Here is a 13,479-nt window from a genome sequence, read left to right on the forward strand (position 1 = left end):
GATGTTAGCAGAATAAACATCATCTGGCTCTGGCTGTGACACTAACAAATACTCAGATGACTTTCATAGCAAACAAGAGCCCACTGCATGGAAAAACCCTGACAGGCAAAAGGCAAAACAGATTAATTGTCAGCTGAGCCAGGGCACTGGAAATCCCATTTAATAGGTTTTACCGTTCTAATCAGCTAGGCTTTCCTTTGCCCACTAGAAGGTGAGGGGAAAGTTGAGGAGAACTATGATTATGGCTCTTCTTTGAGTTACTTTAGCTTCCTCTTTATATGGCAAGTGTCTATCTTTTTTTCTCTCTTTCCCGCTATTATGAATGTGTAAACAGAGATGGCCCCCCTACTAAAAGCTTGGATTCAGCCAGTCTACATTTGGGTCTGTTTAAAACTGGATCCCGGTTTTGCAGCTTGAGCTTGGCTGGATCCCAAGATTCCGTCTCTGTTCCTAACACAATGTAAGTTACCCAAAAGGTGCAAATTTAAAACCTGCAGATAAAATCACTTTTGAAGATATATTGTCTCCTATTTATTTTAAATCTCACTGGTGAAATAAAAGAACAGATAGATTATAGTCAAAACATTTAAGAGGGAAAAGTGACTAAGAAGCAAGTGCATGGTGATAGACTTCTTAGCCATACAATATTAACTGCCTGGGAGATTTCCTTTAGGTTTTTTTATTCTTTAAAAATCTGCTATTAGTTTCAATGAGAAACTAATTGCATTTGCTTGAGGCAGGCGCTGCACAAGCTTCTTCTCACAGCTTTGTCAATATCCATGCACTTAAGTCGTGATCTGTTTGGATATTCCACATGAAAATCTCTCCTTAGCAGGAACTGCTGCTCAGAGATGGGAGGTGCTGAGATTTAAAAAAATGTCCCTTTAGGGATCAGATTAAAACTACCACATTCATTTTTTCACTTGGGATCCAATTTCTTTCTTTCTTTTCTTTTCTTTTTTTGTCAGCCAGATTTAAATGCAGAACTATCCCATCAGTCCACAGCACCCATTTAGCTCCTATGATTTGAACTCCTCATTCATAAAAACATATCATCATTCATGTATTAATATTTTGCTGGCAACAAATATAATGGGGGGAACCCTTTGGGAAAGTCCTGTAGCACTTGATAGGGATAGAACCAATAAGGTTCTATAGAAATGTAACTGGTTTCTATGGTAAATTACTCTTAAAAGAGAATTTATATCCTTTGTGTAGTTGTGTAGAATTTATATCCTTTATATCCTTTGTGTAGTTTTTTTTTTTTTTTAAATCCTATAGAATTCTGTAAGGAGGCAAATAATTTTCCATTAAATTCTATGGGATAGTTTATACACCTATAGAAATGTTATTATTTTTATTCAATTGTGTATGATTTTTCCATAAGGGAAATGTTAGTGTTGAGCTACTTTTTATATCAGAAAGCCCCCTATTTATATCTTATATAGGCCAAATCATATTGGACTGTTATGTAGTATACATGTTATTAGTCCTGAGAAATTATTTTGTTTATCTAAATGCTTAAAATCTCACATTGTTCCATTGGTGCAGGAGGGGTGAGTTTGTGCCAACAATGGGGGCACTGAAACTGCTGAGTCTGTAAAACTGCAACAGCATGAAGTCTGAGATGGAAATCAGTATTCACAAGAAAATTCAGAGTCATAAGTGCTATTCACCTGTTTTACGTAAACATTGCCACACATATAGAGCTGAGCCCTGCCCATGGAGCATATGGCTTTGGGAATAAGTGGGGACAGTATATAGCACTTGAGAGTGACAGACTAATCTGCTGGCCCTAACATCATGTCCTAAGAGGAGCATGGTCTGCCCCCTGTAGCTCTGAAACTGGCGTGCTGTCAACAGAGAGTACTGGCTGTTCACAGGTGGAGACAAGCTTTGCTCCTAGGAGTTCAGAGGAGCAGCAAAATATTTTCCATGGTGCATCCCCTCTGGCTTGCCTACGAGGAATCCTGGCCAACAGGATTCCCAAAGCAGAAGCTATATCAGGAAGTGCCTCTGTTCCCCTTCCCTGCGCCATCCAGCCTGGGTCTTCTAGTAAAAGTCTCAGAAAAGGGTGTGTTTTGTTGCATACATTTAAATGGAATATAGGGGCCCAGTGATAACCTACTCACTGTCCAGCGCCAAACTGCATTAAACGAGGTTCGGGGTTTGGCATACAGCAACCTCAACCTGCTTAGTGCCATGGCAAACACACCATTAAACATTCTTTCAACCTTTTATTAAAGATACAGAAAAGAAGGAGAAACAGTTAAAGCATTTGAAATGTAAAGTATTAAATAAGGTTTTCAATCACAGCCCTTGTTCCCTTTCCCTTTAGCTGGAAAGAGTTTTTGAAAGAAAAATCCCTTTTTTGACAGTCTCTGAGATGGTACCAAAACTGGTAGTAAATCTGGGGAAAAGAGAAGCAGTTAACTGAGATGGGCCGGAGCTGTTGCTGTAGTTAAAAGTCCAATCCCATTTCATCCCAGTTGGTGTTTGGGATTCAGCTGGAGCTGGCAGAAGTGGCAATGTCATCTGGGGCCTCTCTCTGGCCAGGTCTGGTCAGAACATTTCTCAGGAGCAGGCCTGGTGGCGCAGGTGGTGGTGGACGTGGCAGTCATGATGGTGAAGCTCACTCCAGTAGCCATTTTTTTGCCCCTAAGTCTTTCTTTAAGGACCCACAAAGGGAGTGATGGGTGGAATAGCCCATCCCCTCATTATTTTGTCCACCAATTAGGCCTAGTTTCCAACATACCAATTTTGGCTCACTGATTTCTGGTTCCACACTTCTCTTGTTTAGCAGACATAATCTTAACACACAGTCCTTGAGTGATGGCTGTAGGTCTTTTTGTTTGGATTAGTTCAATCTTTCTGTCTCTTTTTCATACCATTCATCACCATTGGTTGTTACAGGTTATTGTGACATCTTGTGAACTTGCACTCACTTTTTACATTAAAGTCACAAATAGGGTAAATTTGTAGGCCCAATTATCACAACAGATCCAAATGTCACATCTTGGGCCAATCTCTAATGTCAATGATTGCAAGGTACAAAATTGCAATGCTAGTTCCAGTGAACCTCTGCTTGGGGTGAATGAAGATGGTCTGTTTTTAAAAACTGACATTATTATTATAGTAGAATGTGAAGGCCGCAGTCAAGGATCCAGACTCCACTGTGTTAGGCACTGTACACCTAAATAATGACAAGACAGTTCCTAGCCCAGCGGGATTACAAAAATAATCCCACTGTAATATATTGAAAATTTGAACTCTCCATGACAACCCTCATAACTGTCTTATTGGGTATGAAATATTTCATATAAACCTCACCAGGCCCTCTTTCACTAAGCCGTTGCAATAACTACAAATATTTGTTTGATACTGTGTAGAAAAAAAGCTCCTAATGGATGATGATGTCAGAATTCCTCCAAATAATGGTTTAAAAGCTCTTGGGTGAAATCTTGGCCTTACTGAAGTCATTGGCAAAACTCGCATTGACTTCAATAGGGTCAGGATTTCATCCTTAATTTTTTTTAAATTATCTGTAAAGTCAGTGAATTGTATGCTGAAAACAAAGAGGCTGATCCACAGCCTTAAAGGAAAATAAAAATCTAGGAATAAGGGTGGGGAACACAGTGGTGGTTTGTGCTTCACAAGCTTGTTTTGGATGTCATATAATTTCTATCCTTATTTTAAACTAAAGGTGGCCCATGGAGGCTGGGGTTTGGTTTTAGAAAACCTAACTGAGAGGTGGTTCAGATCTGAGTTTCCTTTTAATCTAAAAATTCAGTGGGGAAAGTTCAGCTAAAAGATCCTGGTGATGACCTTACTCTAGTTAATTTTCCTTTGGAAAAACAGTGATTTAAATTAATTTAAAATATGTTTCTAATTAGATGGATGTTTGTACCACACAGTCATTACATGTTCGTTATTGGAAGTAATTCTACTCCTGCATCTAGGCTTAACTGGAAAAATATATATACAAATGCATTTATCCATTGGAGCAGAACTCACATTTTCCCAAAGTCAAATGTAACTTTAAGTTAAGCATTTTCAAATTCCGTTCTAAATCTACAAGTTACTATTTTCAAGTGGGGTGCTAATTTAGGCCCTGATCTTGCAAGGAGCTCTGTATTGGCAGATGCACAGGGTTATTTTGACTTCAAGGGTAAGGGGCAGGGGCCCATCTACACAAAGCTCAGTGCAGGACTGGGGCCTTAATGGAGGAAATTCTCCCATTCCTTAACATAGGATCAGATTGTGAACCCCTTACTCACACTGGTGAGCAGTTGTTTACCCATGTGTTGGTAATTGCTTGCTAAGGGGTCCAACAGTAGGAAAAAGTTTATCAGTGGGAAATGAAATAAAAAGAAGAGATGCTCTGACTATATCTGCATTTGAGACAATAAACTTCTAAGGGAAATCCAAAGTTCTGTATTTGACCGTAGAAATCTCACAGCTGGGGAGAAAGGGGAAACCGAACATTTCACAATTTGAATTCCCAAATATTGTAATGGTCTTGCACTTGCCCATTGCATTCAGTCACTATCAGCCTGCATCTAGGGTGACCAGAAAGCAAGTATGAAAAATCGGGACAGAGAGTGGAAGGTAATAGGCACCTATATAAGAAAAATCCCTGAATATCAGGGCTGCTCCTATAAAATCGGGACATCTGGTCACCCTACCTGCATACCAAGCTAGTTATCTGTATCTGGCAACAAGAGGTGACTTCATGTTTAAAGAACAGGTTTCAATACCAACCTTGCAAAGTATAAAACTAATAATTTAATAGTGAGCTCATTCTTGAGTGATGAGTCTTTCCTATAGTTGTAAAAATACATCTGGCTATTTTCCAGATATGTTTGAAAACTTGTGGTCTTTTATTTATGTCCTCACATATCTTTCCATGGCAACAGGTCACAAATAAAGAGGTTATCAGGTCACAAGGTGGTAACTAGGAAGCAGAGATAAACAACATAGGAAAAAACATTCTTGATTATGTGAAATATTTTGGGAAGGAATGACAACTTGGATCAATCTTTTTTTAAAAAAAGATGGAGATTAAAAAGGAAAACCCTCTCCCCTTTCCACTCTGCTGCCCCACAGATCACCAACAACCTGGTACAACAGTGCTTCGCAGTTCCTAGAAGTATTGGAAATGTCATGTCAACACCAGCCAGTCTGTTTTCCTGGTGCTGAAACATCATTTCTAGAGGAAATGCTTCAGGGAATAATATTACAGCATGCTCAGACATGAGACCATGGTTCCACATGTCAGTGTAGCAACATGGCAATAAAACCATTGGGGAGGAGGGCAGGTAATTAAACCCTAATGGAGGAGCAGGGCTATTTAATATTGTGAGAGGGTCCTGTAGCATCGCCTTCTAAAGATATAGTTTGGCTGAGTTGTTTTATCATTTTTTTCCAAAGTTTTATTCTGTTTAGGTCCTTGCACTGCGCCCATCACCACGGCATCTGAGTGACTCTGCTGTGTAATAGAGGAATGAAGTAAATCTATTAATGAATTCTAAAAACGAATTTCACACTTATTTTTAGTAGGGTTAAGTGTTGTAAGAACCGCAGTGAAGCAAACCTCTTTCCAGGTTCAGATCAATTAAAGATCCTTATTATTATTGTTCGTTTATTATTTGTGTTACCATAGTCACTAGGAACCCCAGTCATGGACAAGAACCTCATTGTGCTAGGCATTGTACACACACAAAACAAAAAGACAGTTCCTGCCCCAAGGAGCTTACACGCTAAGTCCTCCCTCCCTCTCCTAGGGACCCAGCCTGAAGGTTCCCAAGGATTGTATCACAAGAAGGGAAGCGTAGAATACTGGAGAGTCACAAAGTGGGGGGAAAAGAGGAGGAGACAAAATATTTGGATAGTTAAACTGACCAAAATGTCCCTTTATGCCCAACACAAATTTGTAGTATGATTCAGTTTTCTTCTGTGGGCTTCTAAGAATATTGATACCCAGTCCTATAAAATGAACATGGCAGATTACGTTGATTTAAAAGGATACAAAAAGATTATAAAATGCAGCATTATTGATGTTATTGCTACCATTATTTTTGCTTGCTCCAAGTTACAGTGATGACAAATGAATGCTTTTAGATGATGTATTTTTCAGTGAAGAGGAACAAAGTGTTATGCTGGGGGTTGGGTGAAACCTCATTGAAACTGGTGAGTGTAACAGTTGCCCTTAATTCAGGATAAATGTAAAAAGCAATTAAGCTTCTTTATGGACTAGAGAGCTAAACAATAGGAGCCACCACCCAAAACACAGACCACATGCAAGGTTGGTCTGAAACTGAGCTATGTGGGCAGAAAGGTTTTACTAGAGGTTCAGTGTAACTGTAGGGGGCTGGGCATTTTTTGAGGGAACTGCATATGTGTGGAAAGAGGCAGCAGAAACACCACAGAAGGTGGCACAGAAGCACCAGAAACAACCAGAGAGGCGCATGAGAGAGAGAGAGAGGGAGATAGTGTGCTTTTGGGCAGCGTTCTGTCTGGAAAAAGGCTTGGAGCTATGAGCAAAGAAACTGCCTCCTGCTGTTTGATTGTTCAGGGAAACAGCACTGTGTACATTCTTTAGAAATTAACAGGATTGCATCAAAGAAATAGCCGACTCTGTCTCAGTTTCTTCTTCCAACTGGAAACAACCTGTTAAGAATATTGGCTAACCACTCGGGTCAAAAGGGATAACATCCTCTTGCCCCTTACCTTCGCTTTGTTCTTTAGGCTACAAAGTGTTTTTTTTTTCTGCCGATAAAAATCAGTTTGCTAAAGACTACTGAACACAAAAGGGAAAATATTTAAAGAGGTACATCCATGATAGGAGAGAGTTAAGGCATAAACTCAATTCCCATTGTGTTTCATAAATTCATGCCATATTTGCTGATTAGCAGAGATATTTTATTTAAATAAGGAATTTTATTTAAATAAGGAATTTCCCCTCCCAGCATCTCTTCTCTTGCTGGATGAAACAGTGAAGACATCATTCTAAATTTCCACAGTAATCACACAGTAACAATTTGTGACATCACAAATAAAAGAATAGAAGATGAGGCTGGTTGGTGAGGGAGAAAGCTCCTGTTCAAACACCTCATGAAAGTAATAGGCATGGGACCTAATGGCCAAGTGAGCTGCATTTATATAAATGTTTCCTTTCTATGGGCTTTAAAATGCCATCTCCCTTGTAGAAAGAAGATGGGGTGGTTTTTTTGGACGGGGGAGGGGTTGGGTTTTTGTTTTTGTTTTTTTTTTTACAGAAACTCAGTGTTGTTTAATAGTATGCAACCTGCAGGGAGGGAAAGTTCCCTTGTCTATCTATCTTCATCGCCATAACATCTAAACACCTCATAACCTTTAATGCATTTAACCTCACAACATCCTTGTGAGGTAAGGAAGTATTCTTATCCCCAGTTTATAGATGAGGAACTGGGGCCTAGATAGGCAAGTTGACTTGCCAATGGTCAGACAGGAAGCTTGTGGCAAAGCGGGAATGGAACCCAGGTCTCTGGGCCACAACTTCAGTGACAAGGCACTCTTTCCTCAGATGGAAATATTTAGGTATATGAAGTAATCATAGAATTACTATATAAAAAAGGCATTGTGGGTCTCTGCCCCTCCTCCCCCCGCACGCGACCTTTACCAATGCAAGATTATTGCCAGTGGTGTATATTTCTTGTGCTAATGCTATACTGAACTTTTCTCAGTTATTCACTTCTTTTTTTTTTAACATGAAAATTGGGACCAAGCCTTGAGGACATAAGTTTTGTCCTTTGTCTCAAAGGGTAAAACCAGCTTGGTCAGAACACTGAAGTACGCAGTATCTGTCTATCCATCCTGGCAAGAGGGTTGTTTAGAAGATGAAATAAATCTTTTCCATCTCTAACTTCTACAGTTCTCTGAATAATGCTTTCCTTTAGTTCAGACTTAATTCCACACAATTTACACACAGGCATGGGTATGAAATAATGTTGGCTTAATCCCAAGCTTTATTAGCAGTACCACATATAGACCCCTTCCCTTTTGTCTCTAGATTAGATACACAGGAATACAATACAGGCAGTTGTGGTATAGTGCAATGCCTAAATAACAATCACAGAGCAATCTGTACTGCAGGTTGTGAGAGCCGCTTTCCTCTCTTAGTGCCACTGGGTCCAGCTCTCTAATTAGGAGATAGAGACACACATCATTCTCCAAGCGTATTTGTAATGTGGTATCCCCATTTGGGGGTAAGGGAGCACGAATGCCCCCACCCACCCACGGTTTTTTGCTCTGGTTGTAAGTTCCATAGCTGTGGGTCTGGGGAGGAATGGCCCAACCAATTTTAAGCAGTGGTCCTGTACTGAATCAGCAGTCCAAAACCTTGCTCTGGCTGAGTGGTCCCAACAGCACTGAAATTTGACACACATACCTGTGTAGATGGAAGGGGATTGAACCAAATTTCAATGAATGGCATTCAAGCATTGCAAACAAGCACGCCGGGGCTCAATGGCTCTCAGATTTGACCTTGCTGCCTGTCTATCCAGACAGAGGGGTGGCCAGACCAAGTGGGTCACAACCTGAGCATGGGAAGTCTGTTCCTGTATGGTAACGTGCAGGGGAGTCTGCCAAGAACTCGGCATCTGGTGGCACCATCTCATGCACAGTTTGGGTAAGAGAGAGTGGAGACTCCTGGCCAAAGGAGACCCAGGGTCTCTGTGGAGGGCAATGAGTGGGGACTGGGGTGTGGTCCCTGCTGGGAGGGTGGAGGACTGGAATTTTTTGAGTTGGAACCACTATCAACCAGTACTTACTGTAGTCTGTTGGGTGTATTTTTCCTGCTACTCTTGAGAGGACAGTGAGAATCTTCCCTTCAAAAGTCCCAGCTTTTAGACACGTACCAACTCAGTCTCTAACAACAGATGGATCCGGTCCATCTTGGATTAAAAACAAAACAAAACACCAAACAACATGCACTGGGAATTGTAACAGTGAAAACAGAAAATACAAATATTACTAAATGCCTGACATGGTTTCTAAAGAGCTCCTGCAAGCTAGTGCTAGCAATGCACTGTGTAGTATTCATGTAGTACGGAAAGGCCCAATTCTCAGGTCAGTACAGGTCAGTCTAAGCAGGTGGGGGTTCCTCAGCAAGTATGTTGTGTCATCTTAGGTCTTATCTACACTACAAATGCTCTGCCATCCTAGCTAATACGAGTATAGCTGTGCTGGCAGAACCTTCAGTGCATATGCAGCAGATGCCGACAGAGGTTTTGCACACGGGGTTTTGCCAACTTTGCTGTAGAGATTACAGGTATGTGATTTTCCCCCCACTCTCCTAACCGACATAGCTTTGCCAGCAAAACTTCGTAGTGCAGACTAACTAAGCCTTAGACTCCCAACACTTACCAATGTGCACCCTCATACACATCACTTGTGGTTTTGGTCCATTAGTCTTAGGGAGCCTAAAATTGTGTAATTCCATGTGAATGAGCTGGAAAAAAAAAAGGGAGCATCAGGAAAAGCAGCTACCAGGAGGATGTAAGAAGGTTTAAGTTAAAGTAGGTCACTCCCTTCTTGTGCCGTCTTCCAGCTCCTCAGCACCAACATAGACCAATTTGCATCCACTTAACTCCACCTATTGAAGTCTAATTTAAACCTCCATGAAGGTCACCTCTGAATTTAGCATGATGTGTATTTTAGGACTTCTGCTCCCTTTTTGTAAGGTTTCAAATGCAAACTCCTTTGATTTTAGTCAAACTGAACTGGTGGCTGACTGTTATCTGGGGCAGCTCCTGGCAGGTGCGCTCAGCGGGAACTGAACTCTGGCCTCAGAAGAAGAATCTAAAGGTAATTTTGTTTGCGTAGCAGGTCACAGGCACAGAGAAGGCAGTGATTTCTCTTTGTAGCAGTGCCACAACAAATTGTGAGAGCCTGGACCGCTGTTGGGGTGCAGATGGTGATGTTATCCCAGGCTTGAGTTAAGCAGGGAGCACACAATTCCCTGCTGGCATTAATGCTGCTTTGAATCATAGAATCATAGAATATCAGGGTTGGAAGGGACCTCAAGAGGTCATCTAGTCCAACCCCCTGCTCAAAGCAGGACCTATCCCCAAGTAAATCATCCCAGCCAGGGCTTTGTCAAGCCTGACCTTAAAAACTTCAAAGGAAGGAGATTCCACCACCTCCCTAGGTAACGCATTCCAGTGCTTCACCACCCTCCTAGTGAAAAAGTTTTTCCTAACATCCAACCAAACCTCCCCCACTGCAACTTGAGACCATTACTCCTCGTTCTGTCATCCACTACCACTGAGAACAGTCTAGATCCATCCTCTTTGGAACCCCCTTTCAGGTAGTTGAAAGCAGCTATCAAATCCCCCCTCATTCTTCTCTTCCGCAGACTAAGCAATCCCAGTTCCTCTTAAAACATGTGTTCCACTCCCCTAATCATTTTTGTTGCCCTCTGCGGGACGTTTTCCAATTTTCCCACATCCTTCTTGTAGTGTGGGGCCCAACACTGGACACAGTACTCCAGATGAGTACACCTTCTCTTGAGCTGCTCCCTACTAACCAGGAGCTACCCGTTACATGTGTGTAAGCCCTGTGGGATCAAACTTGGAAGAGAGAGAAATATGTAGAGGCACCAGTACCAACTTGCAGCATTTTACAATGTTGTAACATGAGCTATTTTACTAACCCGCTAAGGCCCTCTCTCTGTGGGCAGGAGAGGAGTGGGGAAGAGCTTTAATCATGGTGTTGGGGAGGGAAAGAAAACAAACTCGAGGTAGAACCCCACTTCTCTTTTTCTTGAGGGAGATATCACCATTCCCCCACCTCCCAGGGATCATCTTCCCTCACACAAGAGAGGCCAAAACAGATGAACCTTGGGTGAATGAGAGCATACTGGTCAGAAGGGCATGAAAAGGGGCTGAGAAGATGGAGAGGGATGAGTGGCAGGGGTGCCAGAACAGGAGAGGCCATGGCCTTCTCACTTTTTACTGGTCGTGAGGGTGAGCGATGTGGGGAGGGGGTGGAGAAGAGTGAGCGAGGGGGCGGGGTTTTGGGGGGAAGAGGTGGTGTGAGGGTGGAGTCTTGGGGGAAGGGGCGGGGGGATGCGAATATCGGTGCAATGGGCGGTAAGAGGGCAGAGCCTCACGGGGGCTGCATGGCACGGCGGGGCAGAGCCCTAATTCGGAGGCCTGTGGGGCCCTCCCCACACTTTTAGGGTGCTTCTGCCACTCCTGATGAGTGGGAGAGGGGCCTGCTTATTATTTTCCTCAGCAACTGGAGGCTAGCAGGAGAGAAATGGAGTGTGCAACAAGCATGTGAAAAACTGCATGCATATGATGGCTACATTTACACTGCATGCCTCTTGTGGCGGCATGTAGCGTATGTGTTGCTACACGCCACAGTGAAAAGCAGGCTGCATCCACACTTAGTGTATAACTACCTGTGTCAGTGAAAGGCTCTGGCATGGGGAGACAGTGAAGAAAAGTTTGCCAGCAAGGAGCTGTTGGAGCCTTTCCCTCTGTCCCCTACCTGGCGGAGCCTTTCCCTGTGGTGGGGAGAGGCTCCAGCAGGTTCCTGTGGTGGGGGAAGACTCCCCACTGCCACAGGGGAAAGACTCCAGCCATGGGGAGGCAGCAGGCCACTAGACCTCTTAAAGTATCAGTGTAGAGATGGGAGGCACCGTTTGGGCAAGCAGTGCGCTGCGTAGGGTACATTCCCGAGCACACACCCAAAGGGTTCAGGTGTGTCTTGACTCACCTAAGCAGTGTCTGCACTACTATTTATACCCTTACTGGGGGGTAGGTAGTGTACATATTCTACATGCTGCTGAAAGGAATGTGCGGTATAGACGTATCCGGTGTGGGTGTGTGCACGCGCTTATGGGAGGGTATCCCCATGTGCAGAGAGGGCTGACTGACCTAAAGAAGCCATGGATTCAGTTTCAGTTTTCTTTAGATAGAGGAATGGATTTCTAATGATAAAGTTCCAGAAATTTCAGGAATACAGGTTTATGCGCTACATTGATATGGGTTTTATTTTCTGTTAGAGCCCAGGGGGACAAAATTATCCCTGCTGTGACTCTATTGAAGTCAGTGGAGACACACCAGGAATAAAATTGGAATTCAAATTAGTCTCAGAAAGCTTTTTGAGAGCACAGGAGCACCTGGATTCACATGGAGATTGCTTGGGATTGTTTGAACATACTGGGGGAATAACATGAAAGTCAGGTATATTTTGACCCATCTTGCTCTTGCAATTGCAGAAGCGCAGTGCTGGTGTTCCACTGTGTTATTGTTACTAACCTCACAGATAAAATACTATGGGATTGTATAATACGGCACTGCATACCGGGCTCTTGTGGGGCTGATACAGCAGCCTTAATGCATTGGCCGTTAGGATTGCAGGTTGTAGCAGGGATTGTGTTGAATATTGGTTTTAACAATCACACTCTCTAGAGCTTTGTATTGTGATACCAAGCTGCTGAGTTTTAGAGCCTTGTTTTATAAAGCTATTAAAGCCGGGAATGGTGACTCAGGAGGCCTGGTTCTAGCCCCGATTATGTAACTGATCCATATTGTGATTTGGGGGCAAATTGTTTAGCTCTCTGTACCTCAGTTTCCCATTTGGTAAACTGGGGATAATAGTTACCTAGTTGTGTGACTTAATTCATCAATGTCTGTTAAGTGCCTACTGCTCTTCAGATGAAAGGTGCTATAGAAGCAAAATTGTGCATAACTGACCTGTTTTGGTTCTCACGTTTTGTGAGCCTAAAAAGATGGGTGCTGCACATCCATGGTCTGGGCCAATCCATGCAAACACTCTCTTCCTTTGGTCCCTCATCTCAGAGCCTTCCTTATACATGGAATTTGAGGGGACAGTATACAACACTTCTCTCTCCGACATACAGCTCTGATGCCTTTGAGTGTAGATGATCTTTCCTTCCCTGGGAAATTTAGCAGGCACCAGGTAGTTTCTCCTTCCATTTCCAGTCTCCCTAAGGCTAGGACTAGGGGGTTGTTGTAGGGAGTGTTGCCCACCTCTTATGCTGTAGAAGTTGCTACCACTGGCTAAAAGAAATAGCCCCAAAATCATTTCCATCTGGTGCTTGTTTGATAGTCTATGCAAACACATTCTTGGTTAACCACCAGTTCCCAGCGAATGCAAGTCCACATCAAGTGACCTACCAACACAATTGGCAGACCTTGGAACTCTTTTGGCAGTTCTGAGCCAAGTATTGAATGGGACTAGAGCAGTGGTTCTCAACCTATTTATCAGTGTGGGCCACATATGCAGCTCTCTGTGTGTTAGTGGGCCACATCTACACAATATATAAATACTACCTGTATGGCCCTGCCCTGAGGATGTCAGATGGGCTGCAGCTGTGAGCTGATTGGGCTGCAAATGGCCTGTGGGTTGAGAACCATTGGACTACAGAAACAAATTCTTGTCCTCCAAATGAAGGGGACTGAGGTT

The 13,479-nt window shown here is 42.9% G+C and overlaps 1 protein-coding gene across 2 annotated transcripts in view; it reads left to right on the plus strand.

Moving 5' to 3' along the window:
- The window catches only part of COLQ (collagen like tail subunit of asymmetric acetylcholinesterase), a 65,790-nt gene that overhangs the window by 757 nt on the left and 51,554 nt on the right, over nucleotides 1-13,479 (plus strand). The gene's annotated exons all lie outside the window — the stretch shown is intronic.

This window comes from Lepidochelys olivacea (genome assembly GCF_965140295.1).
Source record: "Lepidochelys olivacea isolate rLepOli2 genome assembly, chromosome: 2".
Lineage (NCBI taxonomy): Eukaryota > Metazoa > Chordata > Testudines > Cheloniidae > Lepidochelys > Lepidochelys olivacea.